General features: G+C 35.0%; 1 protein-coding gene and 1 long non-coding RNA gene across 3 annotated transcripts in view; one reads left to right on the top strand and one right to left on the bottom strand.

The window, feature by feature from the left end:
- The window catches only part of BACH2 (BACH transcriptional regulator 2), a 175,915-nt gene that overhangs the window by 88,857 nt on the left and 71,383 nt on the right, over positions 1–15,675 (bottom strand). The gene's annotated exons all lie outside the window — the stretch shown is intronic.
- LOC148127757 (uncharacterized) overlaps positions 1–15,675 on the top strand; it is a 149,461-nt gene that overhangs the window by 81,777 nt on the left and 52,009 nt on the right. The window lies entirely within an intron of this gene.

The raw sequence follows: 15,675 nt of genomic DNA, 5'->3' as shown, positions 1-15,675 counted from the left end.
TTGCCAAATGGAACATCGTCCTCCCTCCATCAATGATCAGGTTGATCCCAATCCTGCTGGTCTTTTGCAAGGCTCTGAAAATGTCACCAATAGGCCAGGAGTGTGACAGATGCTGTACCCTAAACAGCTTTGATGGTTATTAATAGATGTGACCAGAGGTAGGAGAAGAAGCAGAGCCCAGAGGCAGACTCAAGAGAGGAATCAGCTAGAGTCGTTATAAATGATCCAAGTCTAACTCCTCTTGAATTCTGTTGATTCTCTTACTTAGCGTCAATTTAGTGCTGAACATTTGTTGACTAGGTGAGGAATAAATCTTAACTGGAAATTTAATGTGTGGCCCTGATTCTTCATGTCTGACACTATCCAACTTATTAATTTTGTAAGTTTTAATATTTTATATTGTTTTTATTGTTTTAAATTATATGGCTTTGCTGTTTTATATTGTTTATAACTGGGAACCACTCAGACTCAAATATATGAGATTGGTGGTTATACAAATAAAAAAACAAGCAAACAAATAAATGTAAAAGTAAATGAAAACATTTAATCCCTGCCAATAACAATCTATTGTTACAGGCAAGCCATTTCCTTTTTTTTTCTTATGAAAGGAAGAAAAACTTCAGCACCCAATGAGTCATCCTCTATGAGTCATTAGGCTGACAGAATATCACCAACAACTAATGGAGCATCCTCAGGCCAACTAAAAACAAGTAAATGAAAGCAATACAAACATTAATTCTTGACTTAATACCAAGTAAGGGTTTGATTGGTGGTGGCCTTTCAGGGTTTTGGGAAAACATTTTCTCTTGGCAACTGCGTATGGAATTTTAGCATATGTGCTGGTCCCTTTACATTACATTATGTCCTCTGTTTTCTCTGTGCTGTAATTTATTGCTTGCAAGTTATGTTCCCATTGGGAAGAGTTACAGTTCAATGGTAGAGGTCAGAGCTTAAATCCTTACAATTATACCAGTTAAGATGGAAGCAAGCCATACGATATATCTAGAACTGGGATTCATGAAAGCCGACACCAAGCTCAGTAGGCAAGACAGGCATTCCCTGGGTTACTTTAAGACTGACTTTATGCAAAATGTTTCTGAAAGTCATCTCAAATATTTTCAAAGATAGCCAGCATCTTTTGCAAAGTGTTTTCCTACCCCTTGACATTCCCTATCAAAATGGTCTCTTTAGATACTGCTAATATCTATACAAGTTTATGAGGCAGTTTCACCAATTGTGACTTAAACAAATTTTTGGTTATTTCAGCTTTTTCTACAAAGGTTGGTGAGAACCTGTAGTGTATGTATGTGAATATGTCAAAATAAGGACAAATACTTATCTGTGTCTTTATGTAGTACTGTATTTGTTTTTTTTTTTGTATTTATTGCAATATCATTTTTCTTGATTGCTGAAGATTTTTAAAATACCTACGTGCTAATTTTTACCCACAGAATTTGTCTTGGGGGGGGGGGAGTACTGAGTTGCTTAAAGAACAATTATCACTTCCCTGAAGTTTTCCCTATTGAACCTAAATATATATATTCTGAAACATGTTATCGTAGTTTAGAAAATATTTTACTACTCTAAAATATTGCATACAATCAATCCCAACCTGGAGTTCTCTAGGCATGTTGAGGAATAGTTACTTGCAAAACTTCCAACAACCTTAGGCATGATTAGTTGCCTCATATTTTGTTTTCCTAACAACCATTTAAATTGACTTAGGATGACACAGTAAATGGCACAAACTAACCCAAAGAGACTCACCCAGAAGAGGTTATCAGAATCAGGCCTGAACAACATATGTCACCACTATTCCTACGGAAACTCACTAAACTTTATTTATCTTAATGACACAAGGATGACATCTATACTCATTTTCTGATAACTCTACAATGGAAAGATTAGGAAAACAGATATATATCACATGTATCTTAGATGGAAAAACATACTTTGTACTCTTTGTTCTATCTAGTTGGGAATACGAGGTGCCCATGCATCAACTATCAAATGTACGAGACTAGAATGCAATAGAATGCAATACCAGACTAGAATGCAATAGAATCTCTGTGCTAGAAGAAAAATCTTGAAAAGTAGCTGGAGCTATAATATAATCAGGGTTACACTATTAATGGAACAGGGCCTTCTTTTCCTAGATTTTTGCATATTCTCTTCTTTTTTTAACAGTAGAAATGCAGGGTGAAAGTTTTTTCAAACCACACAGCTACATTGTTCTATTGCTGAAATTCAAAAACATAGTCAGAACCGCTGTGGTTGGAGGGAGCAATTTAAAACTCAAAATTTAAATTCAAAACTGGCAGTTACAATGATAAGAGCTGCAGTTTATTGCATGAAGGAGACGGCACTTTTTTTGAGGGTCAGAGTTATTCTCAGTCTGCAATCTAGATACAATACAGCATTCAGTTTACACTTTTCTCTGGTTATCCGTAGTATCAGTTTTTAAATAACCCAACTTCTGACTTTTATTCAAGCTGAAGGAATTTTTTAAAAATGTTCTCACTAGGATACAAAATAATCTGCTGTAAGTTCTTTTTACCATTTTTAATTATCTGAAAGAGAATGATAAAATCAAGACAGTTTCTATGAGTTTCTCAAGTGTGAACAACTATTACAGATTATTTTAATAACACAAACCACATTTCTGCATGTTGATCAATAATTAAATGCAAATACATGTTTATAATTGTGCGAATAACAACAATTGGACAAATACCCAATACTCACAATTGGTTTCTATTCTCTTGCACACGTGCATAAAATCAGAAATATGAGCTTCTGACTGCTCCATATCATATAAAACAGACACTGGAATTTAATTCAAACATTCTACAATTATCCCAAAAAGTTGCTCTAATTGAATTATTTTGAAACAGACATTATAACCAACAAAAGCCCTGCCAGGTACACACAGGTATCCTAACAACAAATTAAGAAAATGTTGCAAACCATTTCCTTCTGGGGACATGAAAGAACAAGGAAAGAGGACTTCATTCTGACAGTTTGTTGTTTCTGCTGTGGCAATTGGGGGGGAAAAAGTCAGTCAGGAAAATGCAGGATATACTGTGTTTACACTTGTCATGACAAGTTTCCTGGAGATTGTGAGGTTTACTGGTGCTGAGCTGTCAGTTGTTACTTTTAAATTGCTGCCTCATTCAATTGCAAGGTCATTGGCTGACCTATATTTCTGAGAGCAGATTCACTGTAAGTTCTATAAATGCTCACTTTTAAAGGGCCCTTTTGATGCAAGCCCATTCATCTGAACCATGTGAAGCTTTTACTAATCTTTCCAGTGTTTTGGTCTTATGTTCTTCATGTAACTTTTAAAGGATTTAGGAAAACTGTATGTACTGTAAATATGTGTTCCCACTTCTGCCATTGGACAGAAGTCTACCAGTACTGCTTTCATTGCTATTGTACCACAGGAAAAAAGATCCTTTCCTGGGATCTTTCCAACATCAAACAAAATTCTGAGTCTCTCTCACCATCCAAAAGCATCCCACCACAATTTATATGATTGTATGGATATTTAATTAATACAAATACACTTATGATATGCCTTTCCACTGACAACATACTAAACTCTAAAGTCAGCATCTAAAAATAAGGTTAGGTGACAATCTAAAACTCCTGTATTTCTTTCTGCTACCTAACACACACATTTTCCAAAGAGAGAGCTGCAAAAAGCACAAAGAAACAAGCTTCTGATTAATTTTGTTGTTTGATACCCAGAGTCGCTTACTTGTGAGAATAGCAGCTATTTAAATTAGATAAGTACATTTTTAAAAGAATGATTCTGAGTGGTTTTTTTTTCTCAATTTTTTTGCAATGCTCTACAAAAGAAAATATTTCCCTGATAAGAAACTGAAATATTCATTAAGGTACACCACAGAGCTTCCCAGACAAGTTGGACTGCCCCTACAGGAAGCATCAACTCTCATGCAACGTCATTCATTCTGCATGTGAAAAGCCAGAAAAATTTTCACTGACATCTTAACTCTTCAAGACTTATATGACGCTAGTAGCAAAACATTCCCCACAAGCTCAACTGCCCTCATTACTGAGCTCATCTGCCTCGATTTGCAAAATTTCTACAGAACTTCGGTGGAGCTTTTTTCACCTTTGTTTATACCACAGCTGCAATTTTAACCCTTTAACCGGCCACTCTTTTCCCCCCAATTTCATGATGAGCAGACAAATCATCTTAAGAAAGTTTCTCACCACAATGTTATTTACAAAGTTGTGGTAAGAATTCATGCATCTTGAGGTTGTTGGGTTTTATTTTACACCCATTTTAATATTTATGCATACTGCATAATTCCAGTAATCACCAGTACTTTTTCAGGCTGATTTACCCAGGAAAATGAACTATGAAAACCAGAGAATTATTGCTTGTCATGATACATGGCTCAAATTAATTTTACATTCTTTGTTTGAATGCAGCTAGTAGTTTTCTAAAATAATGTAAACAGCAGTGTGGGGAAGCCAAAGAAGTACAGGAGGTTCAGAAGTCAGGGAGAAACAGGTTACCATTAACAAACTCTCCCCACTCCCTGGCCCTTATTATTCTGATGAGTACAGTCTCCCTTTCTGTATTTATATCAGGTGGGAATTTGGCTAAAAGAATTACTATCCCTCTTACTTAATAATAGAACCTACAGGTCTAAGTGTTCTTGGAAATCATGTGATCCAACCAATCGAGCTAAGGTAAGATTTGATGAGATATTTGAGAGATACGCATCCAGTTTCTGTTTGAGGATCTTGCATATGTAGGACCAACAGGCAGAAAACTACTAGAGTGCACCCATAAACACCAATTAACAGTCAGAAGATATGACAGAAACACATGGACACTTATTTTCAACTGGGAAACTGTGCCCATTCTAGACCAAGACAAGTCCAAAAATGCTAGACAATTCCTGAAAGTCTAGAACTGTGACAAATTCATTATTCACAAGCACATAAACATAAACAACACATACATACCACTCAAAAGAGACAATCAACATGCCAAAAAAGGGAACAAAAAAAGACTAGAACATCTCATCAGCAATCAACATCTGGATGAGCAGAGATTAACACCAAGATTAACACTAGATTAACAAACAAGAAGCAAACAATATCCCAATCAAGGAACTGTCAAACAAACTAACAGTAAAGTGCCCAAAGAACTACCAAGACCACTCCCACCAACATGGATGCAGCAAACCACTACAATATAAAATAAGACCAAACCCTCTTCTCTACTAGCACTGATGACGTTACCTACTGTGGTAATGAAACATCTGAAAGAAAACAACCAAGCCAAGACTAACCAAGGACCTCTGATCTTGCATGAAGAACTACCTACTATGCATGGCAGTTTATACATTGTACATTGTAATCTTAGACTACGAGGTCAAATTAAACTTATTATCTGTTGTAAAAGAAAGTCGGAACTAATTTCTTTGTATTTTTTAAATGCACTTTTGGCCTTGTCTTTCTTATAAGGCTACATTAGAAGAATCTTGCAAGTCTGAAAATATAAACCTCCTGCCATCTCCTTTACAGCTTGATAAACTAGGGAAGGTCCCTTCTGAACCTCCTACTTTATGCACTATCCAGCTATGGGTTATGTCCTATTTTATCAGACTAAGCAACCTAGTCTTTACCCTGTTTCCAAGGTTTTTCCCTCATACCATTACAAATGATTAGGGAAATTCTTTCCTTGTTGAAAATTAGCACATCAGAGAATGTTACCAGTAGAACTCTTTCAACTGTGATAATTGGAATTGAAATTTCTGTCACTAAGTGATGCAGTTATAAGTATGACATCATGTGACTGCATCACTTAGCAACAGCAAGCCTACTCCCTGCTGCTACTGTTAAGTGATGATCGTGGGTGGTTAAGGGAGTCCCAGATGGCTTGCAAGCAGACCAGCAGGCAGGTGGCTTGTTTCTTCATACTATCAGCCTTTGAGAAAAATCAAAGTGCAAGCTAAAATCAGCACTAGATGTGACAGTCATTTGCATGTCTGCAACTCATTCCCATGGGTAGTTAGAAGCAGGTTCATGACTTAGATCAGTGAGATAAAAGCACTGAATGGAAAGGCTTAAAATTTGCCTGATGAAGAAATTCGGAGATTAGGTTGAAATCTAACATCCTATTTTGAAACTTTGAATTAGTCTAACAAAATTCCATAACACGATTCAGCAAAGACCTATTGACATCTTGTCTTTGTGTTTTTTCTAAATGTACCCATTGTTTTTTTAATGGTTATCACTCTGAACATTAAGTGAGTTAACTATAAGGGGGGGAGTTGATTTCTGAGAAATCCTAAGCTCTGTGTTCACCTAAGTTCAAAGAGATATTCTTATATGCCAATATTCAGTAAGAAACTCCAACTAAACTAAAATTCTCTAATCTTGACTGCTATTTTCCACAAATAGTATGATATATCAAATAACTCAGGAGATTTTTGCAGAATAGAGTCAGAAAACAACAGCTACAATGTCAGCAACAATGCCTGCATTTGTAGTGTGGGTAGATTATTTTTTTCAAAAGATGTTAAAGAAAAAATGTGAAAGAGACTGCTTAGGAAGATCTACAGGATAAAGAGCAAAAACAAATCTCATGATGTATAAAGAAATTGTTGAAATAATGGATTTTTTTAAAAAAAGTAAATAGTAAAACAGAGATGACAGTTAAATGGAAATACAAATGATAATCTAGGAGAACAACCCGGATAATCACTCCTTACTGGGTTTACCAAAAAGGTTTGCTAAAATCTCAAAAATGCCTTCGAGATGGAAAAAAGACAATTTGAAGAAAGATAAAATCCTATGACAATATCTGGATAAATTAAAGACCAAAGAAAGAAGCAAACAAAAAGGGAGTACAAAGTTGGTTTGTTTGACCAAGATTAAAACAAGACGTTTCTATAAAGCTCTGGGAAATCTTTATGGACTTTTTGTTCACACCAGGACTGAAATGTTAATGATTTACAGATTTGCACATGTATAAGTAATACATTATGGGAAGAAGAAACACTTGAATGTAACCTTATAGGAAGTGAAAAATTACTTGTTTCCACATCTTGTGGTGAAGATTGGAAGTCACTTCTTTAAATATTTCTTTTCTCATTTCTTCTTTGAACTATGTTATTAAAATTTTCAATAAAAATTATTTTTAAAAATTGCAAATGAGTAATTAGTCTAACCCGATACCTGACCTAGCAAAGATCACCAAAGGACTTATTTGTAAGCACCTTAAGAATAATATCACAATTATTAACAATTAATATGGATTTGTAAAGAACAAATCTCTAATTTTATCTCATGTTTTGATAGGTAACCATTTTAATAGATTGTAGAAATGGTGTAGATATAATATAGCTTGACTTGAGCAAAGCACTTAACAAGTACTGCATAATGAACTTATTACCAGACTGGATAGCATGATAATTAAATGGATAAATCACTGACTTGAAAATCATATTCAAAGAGTACCGATGAATGGTTCCTCATTAAGCTGAACATAGAATCAAGATCAGAATCCACATCATAATCATTCTAGATTTTCTGCTTTTCGATATTTGTATTAAATGACTTGGAAGAAAAGTTTAAAGGAATGTAATAAATTTACAGATGACATTAAGCTTGATGAGATAGTTAATACCGTGGAAGCCAGAAATATAGTTTAAAATGATATTGTAAGTTAAAGAAATGGGCTGAAAATAATGAATGAAACTTAACAATGTCAAGTGCAAAGCTCTTCACTAAGGAAAATCATTGCACTGATATAGTTTTGGAGATTCTTCCCTTGGAGTACCTGCATAAAAGTACTTGGAACTATAGTAGACTATCAACTATTATACTGAAATGAACCACCAGGATGATTTGGGTGCAAAAAATGCAGCAAATGCAGTTTTAAGTTGCAAATACAGTGGTACAATATCCTAAATCATTAGGAATCATTCTAAAGTACATTCTACTTTATTTTGCTTTGGTCAGACTTCAGTTTAAGTTCTGTTTCCATTTCTGGACTCCAAACTTTAAGAAGCCTTCAGAGACACTGGAGCAAGTTTAGAAAAGGGCAAAGATCATGGAATTAGAAACCAAGTCCTAATAAATAGACTGAAGGGGATGTGTATGTTCAACCTTGAGAAAAGGAAATGGGGGGGGTATGCTAGCATTTCTCAAATACTAGTAACAAATTAAATGGTAAAATGCTTAATAATAAGCAGTTCAATAGTAGAACCAGTTGCTCAATAGATTAATGGCACAAATGTTCCCTGTACTAAAAATATTTATTTATTATTACTATGATCACATACTGCTCAAGTACAAAAAAGGCTGTTAGTAATAATATGTTAATACAATCTGATTCATAAAAATGAAACAGCCCAGAGTATTTGAGATGAGAGACAACTTTAATTGTAATATCTATTTCAGCTAAAGCCTAAATAATCCCTGTATCACTGAAGCATGCTTCTTTTATCCCATGCCCAGATCAATTCAATGGCAAAATCAAAGTTAACATATAATTTTATGGTATCAGACTCTTGGAAGTAAATTCAACTAACAGCAAGCAGGTGTACGTAAACAAAGAGATCAGTATCCAAAGGCATCCCAAGATTACCATTTATTTTAGAACATTTCTCTTCCCATGGAGAAATACTTGTCTGTTTGGAAGTCCTAGATAATTTGAGAAATTCATTTAAACAACAAAGTGTTTAATTTGTAGACCCTTGCCTGTCCACCAGCATTGTATTACGTTCCTTAAGTGGCAGATCCATATTCAATTTACATATTTTTTCTTCAGTTCAATATTTAGATCTTTGCTTGCCATTTTTCTATCCAACCTATATTATTCTAAACAAAAATAAATGAAAAGTATTGGTGATAGGATTGTTTCAACGTGATTGTTAACATGTGCATAAAATGAGTGAATAGCCAGAACAAAAGTATCAGTAATTTGCATTGGATTTTGTTATTTAGAAGATTTATCATTTCTGCTTCTAACAGAAGGATGCTTTTATTGGGAATTACTTAAATGAAACCTTATAAAAGATGAACAAATTGCTGAGCACACAATTTGTATCTCAAATAATTAAGCAATTAACGACATTTCTTCCAAAGCACTTTCCTTCTGCAAAAGTTGAAACTCTGGGAAACCGCTTGATCAGCTTGGAATTAATGCACAATAAATCTCTTTCCTTTGTACAGATTCAGTTTTTTCTGATGAAAACACAAAAGGTAGTCTTGCAGTCTTTCTCTACCAATGCACAATTTTATCCCATGCAAAACAGTAAATTTATTTCTGTGCATAACGTACATGGACTAGCAATATATATTGACATTCCACCTAGATTAGTAAAGTACATTTATGCTTTATTGTGTTTTTTACTAAGCTAGGTGAAATGTTAATATATATTGCTAGTCCATGTATGGCATGCCAGATGCTGAACAAATAAATTTCCATGTGGATAAACAATGAAATCTTGAATACCCTTAAACTACTTAAAAACTGTTCAATTTAGTAAGGTTTGAGATAACTCAGAGACGTGCAGGATGGCAGTGTGTCTCTTGCTGTCTTCCTTTATTGTTTCTTTAAATGTTCTCCACATTGTCCTGGAACACTCCACTTAGTAGATAAAGGTTCAGCAGTATATGGTCTGAAAACAATGTACCCGTAGTTTAGCATTTAAAATTTTAAAAAATGTTGTCGCTTACAAGTAGATCCTTTCCAGCTCTGTTATTCCAGGGTACAAAATTTCAGTTGGGAGAAGCATGCTTACCACATTTACAACACACGTGACAAATGCACCCTTCTTGCTCAGGTTTTTACATTGTCAGTGAACCATCTGCTGTGTTAATTACAATGCTTCTCAAAGCAGGTCACTGATGTGCTGCTGCCTTTGCATCAATCATGAAGCTCCTATCTCTACTCCGTAGCACGTTTGAAACCAAGAAAAAGGAGATTTAATATAAGCAATGCATTATATTATCTAGTTTCTTCTGTGATTCAAGCTCATTTGTTACTGATAATCATGTATTTAGTCATTTATTAATTTTTTTGGCTATATATTATAAATGTATGGTTTTTGTTTAAGTTTTAACTCCATGTCATCTTTTTAAAAAAAATCAGAATTAAGGTGCTTGGCAATTGGCATGTATTTATGACAGCTGTCCTGTCCTGGGGTCATGTGATCACCGTTTTAAACTTCTCAGGCAACTTCTGACAAGCAAAGTCAGTAGGGGCAGTCAGATTTGCTTAATGACTGTATGATTCACTTAACAATTGAGTTTAATATGAAGTGCTTTTTATCATCTGCCATATAGATAATAAGATTGGTACAGACTTCTCAATATACTAAGCTGTGGTTTGTGGGAAACATGGCAGTCTATCACCAAAATTTGCAAAGGATAAACAAAACAAAGGAAAAGGTATCCAGGTAATCCCTGACTTATGACCATAATTGGGAACATAATTTCTATTGATAAACAAGGCAGTTGTCCAATTTTATGACCTTTTTTGCCAATACAGCTAGTAAGTGAATCATACTATTGTTAAGCAAATACAGCTTCCCTCATTGAGTTCTGTCAAAAGCTGACTGGGAAGCAGTGGTAGTATTCTACCAGTTTGTCCCGGTGGTTCGGGTGAACCGGTAGTAAAAAAACAGCTAGCGGTTCAGCTGAACCAGTATTTCTTTTTTTCTCCCGACAGACTATCAGCTGTTCCGATGATCAGCTGTGACGGGATTCTCCTCTTTGTCTTACTGCTTCGCCCAGAAGGCTTCCCTGAGGCTGAGGAGGCAAAAAAAAAATGGAGTACAAGGGGTGCTGCGTGGCAAAAACGGCCTCCCATGAGGCTTCCCTGAGGCCCAGGAAGCAAAAAAATGGAGCATGGAGGGGGAGTGCTGCAAAAAGAAGCCACACCCACCTAGCCATTCCCACAGATCCAGTAGTAAAAATATTTGCATCCACCTCTGCTGGGAAGGTTACAAATGGCATGGCCCCAAGGCACTGCAACCTTAGTAATACCATAGAGGTGCTATACCATAGAGGTACTAGCAATAGCACTTAATCTTATATACCGTTTCACAGTGCTTTACAGCCCTCTCTATGCGGTTTACAAAATCAGCATATTGCCCCCTAACAATCTAGGTCCTCATTTTACTGACCTTGCTAGACAAGTGGTTCTAAGACAAGGACTATTTATACTCAATCAGTTAGGGCTGTAAAACGTTTAACTAGTTATTTGTAAAAATCAATCATTTCTCACTATCCCTAGTGCTAGAAGAGATAGCAAATGGGAATACTACTTAACCAACGTCTATGTGCTTCTCTTTTAGGATATATATAACTACTGCTTTTTCTGTGCTATTTTTGATGCATACATATTAAAATGGGGTTAAAATGCTGTAAACAAAATGCATATAAAGGCATCATTGCTCTCTTTTACTCCTTGTCCTAAATATTAATGATCCTTGGTCGGCATTTATCTTTCTGCATGGAGTTGAGTTTTCTTCCCAGTGCTTTGTAATTTTCTTTGGCAAAACTTTTTTTTTGTTCTTTCCTTTTTAATAAGATCATTAAATTCTCACTCCATTGGTGACTCATTAAAAATACTAGTTCAGTTTTCATTATTGTCCCAAGACATTGCTTCCACAGCATAATTTCCTTTCCTTCTGACAGTTTTGTCTTATTTTCCCTTTCACACAGTTTGTCTACTCAGCTATATTATTGTGGGGTTTCATTAAATATTTCTGATCAGGAAGAATTAACACTTTTTTATTACAGTCATCATGTTCATGAATGTTATTAACAGCTCCAAGCTTTACACATAAAGTTTACTTGTAGTGGTCTCTAAGTGAAATCAGGAGAACTTATTCCTAATTTTAAAAAGTTACATAAAATTGGACTGTTAAAAATACTTCAGAGTCAGACCATAATGGTCTACTTGCTCCAGGTCTTCTATGCAATTATAATGATTTATAAAACAACCCTGTGAGGCAGGTTAATCCTGCTATTTCATATGGAAGGTTGCACTTGACATCATTCAAGACTACCTAGGAAACTAATGGACACTTTGGGATTTAAGCTAAGGAATATGCGGTTCATGCTTCATGCTCCTAACCTATCTATTAAAACAGTTTTCAATATAGATCTTATTCTGACCATTGCAAATGTCTGGAAGATGTTGTAGCATGAATATCAATAAACGGCAATTGTGTATGTATTCCAGAGGTGGTATTCAGCAGGTTCTGACCAGTTCTGGAGAACCGGTAGCGGAAATTTTGAGTAGTTCAGAGAACTGACAAATACCACCTCTGACTGGAGATTTTACAGTATCCTTCTCTTGCTACGCCCACCAAACCACACCCACAGAACTGGTAGTAAACTTTTTGAATCCCACCACTGATTTATTCCAGTACATAATGTATGGACAAGCAAAGCAAGCAATTGATAATAACTTGTACTAATTTTAGCTACTGATAAAATAATCTCACAGAAAGTCTATCATCTCTGTTTGCTCTTCTAAGAACTTTATATTTGGCATAGAGATACTAGAGATTAGGAAGGAAACAGTCACAGAGGAACAGTTTGGTAAGACATTTTTGAAATATCTATTCCATTCTCCCACCAAAGTTAGCTCTGGAAAGGAGAGGCAGAATTTACAATTCAAAAATGTTACAGTATTAAAAAGCCTAAAGTATTAAAAACATTTGTCACAAGTGAAACATTACTGTAAAATTCTAGATACACTATTGAGCATCCAAGTAAAAGCAAAATGAAAATCTCAAAAACACTGGTAAGACTTAAATTCTGGAAATCCTCAGGAGCCCACAGATTTGTAGTGCAACCTTTTTGTATTTTGTTTTTTAAATGCTTTATAAGACTTAAAATATGCAAACTTCAAAATTAACACAAGGAAAGTGCCTAACCATTCATGGTTCCAAAGCATAATTAACATATAAGAGAGGGAATTAAAAATTTGCTAAAATCAACTGAAAGCTCTATTTTAAAACTACTTTAAACATGGTCTATCTTGATTCTAATAACAAATGAGAGTTTGGTGAACATTCTGGGAAGCCAATTCCATAAAACTAGATCTCAGTAGAGAGGGGCAAAGACAAATATAAGAAGCAGAAGAAAGCAACCATTTGTTACTAGAATTAATATTACCTTATTTCTATTGTGCTTCTTTTTTTTTAGTATTAGGTGCAAGGGGAGCCCCATTGTGAAATAGGTGGCAAATAAAATTAACAAACAAACAATACAATTCTCTTTCTTGAGCATTCCTTCCCCTCTATTAATGAAAAAAAAACCCTCACTGTTATACAGTCTACACTGTTCCCAACTTACAATGTATTGAAGCCCAGAATTTCTGTTGTATTTATGACAATTGTTAAGTTGAAGCACCCACATGACTGACCCAAGTTTACAATATTTTTGAAGTGGTCATAAAGCGAACATGGCTATAAAGTGAACATGTTTGCCAACACCACAATCATTAAGCAAACCCATTGCCTAAAATGGACACTTTTGCTAGAAATCAGAAAAAAATGTCGGTTTCAAGCAAAAAATCTTTTAAATCAGTCACATGACCAGTTGGCCAGTTGCCAAGCACCCAAAATGCAATTGTGTGACACTCTGTGTGTGTGTGTGTGTGTGTGTGTGTCAGACACCAGAACTTCGAATTCAGATCATAAGTATCTTTTTGAGGGTCCATTGTAGTTTCAAGTGACTTGTCGTAAGTCAAGGACTGCCTGTAAGGTATTTTCCATGAAAATTATTATTAAACGGATGAAATAGGGGACATGAACTAAAATGCACAAACGGACTGGTAGTGGATTGCTATTTGATCTCAATACAAGTTCTTCTTTAACTTGCCTGTGTGTGTTGAGGTAGTAAATTGCATATTATGTACCGGTGTCATACACAAGGTTCTAATTTGTTACCTATTTCTCTATTGCCTGCATTCATACCCTTTTCCTATGGTTGATTTAGATGTGTAGGAGATGTTTTTGGAAAGACTACCCCATTACCAAGAGATCTGCCATTCTGGCATGTATGGTGAAATTCTTTTGTCTGAATTCCTCTACGGCTACAGAATGCACTTATCAGTTGGGTTTGATTCCCTCAGCCCACACATTTAAAATACTGTATTTGTAAAGTTGTATCCCCTTCACCAAATCTCAAATTAATTAACTTTATTATTTTTTTAAAAAAAGTTGTTAGGTCCTTTGAATACTCATTAGAATCGGAAGATAGAAGACAAATGGCATAAAAAAAACCCACCAGATCTCTTGGGTCTATAACAGGGGTCCCCCAACTTGGCAACTTTAAAACTTGTGGACTTTAACTCCCAGAATTCTGGGAGTTGGAAGTCCACAAGTCTTAAAGTTGCCAAATTTGGAGACCTCTGGTCTACACATCTACCTTGTCCAGTGAGAAAATCCATTTCACTTACCTTCATTCTATATCACTGCTTTTTAAAAATTTCTATCTCTATCTTAAAATTTCTATCTTAAGCTCACAAAAACTCAAGCAATTTTTTCCAATGTCCTGGTTCTGTACAGCAATGACACTAGATACTAGAAGGCCTCAGAACACACTATCAAAACTGTAAGTCAGTTCCTTTCCACAGTTTGCAAAATGTAGGAATTGTTCAGCAACACACAATGGAGAATCATCAGCAACCAACACAGAGTATTGAATAATTTCCCATTAATTTTTCTCTTTCTCTTTATAGAAGGCAAAAGAATAACTTTCTGCAAATTAAATTATCATAAAATATAAGGAACACAATGAGTCAAAAAGTGTCACTTCTATAAATAGATTTATCATGAAATCATTGTGGTTTCTATGGTAGAGGTGACCTATTTATGTCTTTATTTATTCATCTGGGTAACAAGCTATTTAATATTTAGCAACTGCTGTGAGATTTAATTTAATTAGTATTTATGAAGTATTTAATGGTATAGACAGTTATGTAAAAAAAACAACTGTTTGTTTGCTTATATTGACAAGAATGTTAAAGCTGAAATTGTTTTTTTCTACAAGAGAAAAGAAAAGCTTTAGAAAAACTTAGGTGCAGTAATTTTGCTAATTTCCGCCATCTACATAGCAATAGCAATAGTTATGTTTTCCCCATTAACAGCTTTTACTGCTGTTACTTAGAAGTCTTTTTCAGTCTCTGCAGCTGCCGCCAAAACCTCTTTAATTGCTTTCCCTTTCATTCTTCATACATCTTCATATATAACTAACTCTTGCTGTGACAAGGATGCTTCTGTTTTCCTTGCAAGACTTTCTGCTCCTTTTTCAACATATCAAAGTAACCTTTGATGTGTCAATGGTTCTTCAAACTTTTGTGTCTAGTTTTCTCCTAATAACTAAGGCCCCATTCGGAATTTTAAATCTTTAATCCTTGGTTTCTACATGCCTCAAGGTCTGCAGGCTTCCTTTTGTCCCACCATATCCTTACATTAGAAAAAGCATTTGTGTGAAAACTTGGAAACATTCATTCTGAAATGTCCCAAAGGTGTGCTTTTTCAAGACATAACTGGACTTTCTAAAGACATTTCTCTTCTCATCCAAGAAGTTTCTTCTGCTGAACCGTCTTCAAAAAAAAAAAAAAAGAAAGTCCAGTTGCCTCTTAAAAAAACACCT

The sequence above is a fragment of the Pseudonaja textilis genome, chromosome 1 (assembly GCF_049901715.1).
Source record: "Pseudonaja textilis isolate UNSWEBS1 chromosome 1, rPseTex1.2, whole genome shotgun sequence".
In the NCBI taxonomy this organism is placed as follows: Eukaryota; Metazoa; Chordata; class Lepidosauria; order Squamata; family Elapidae; genus Pseudonaja; species Pseudonaja textilis.
The sequence above is the reverse complement of the archived record's forward strand: the minus strand, read 5'-3'. Positions and strand labels throughout refer to the sequence as shown.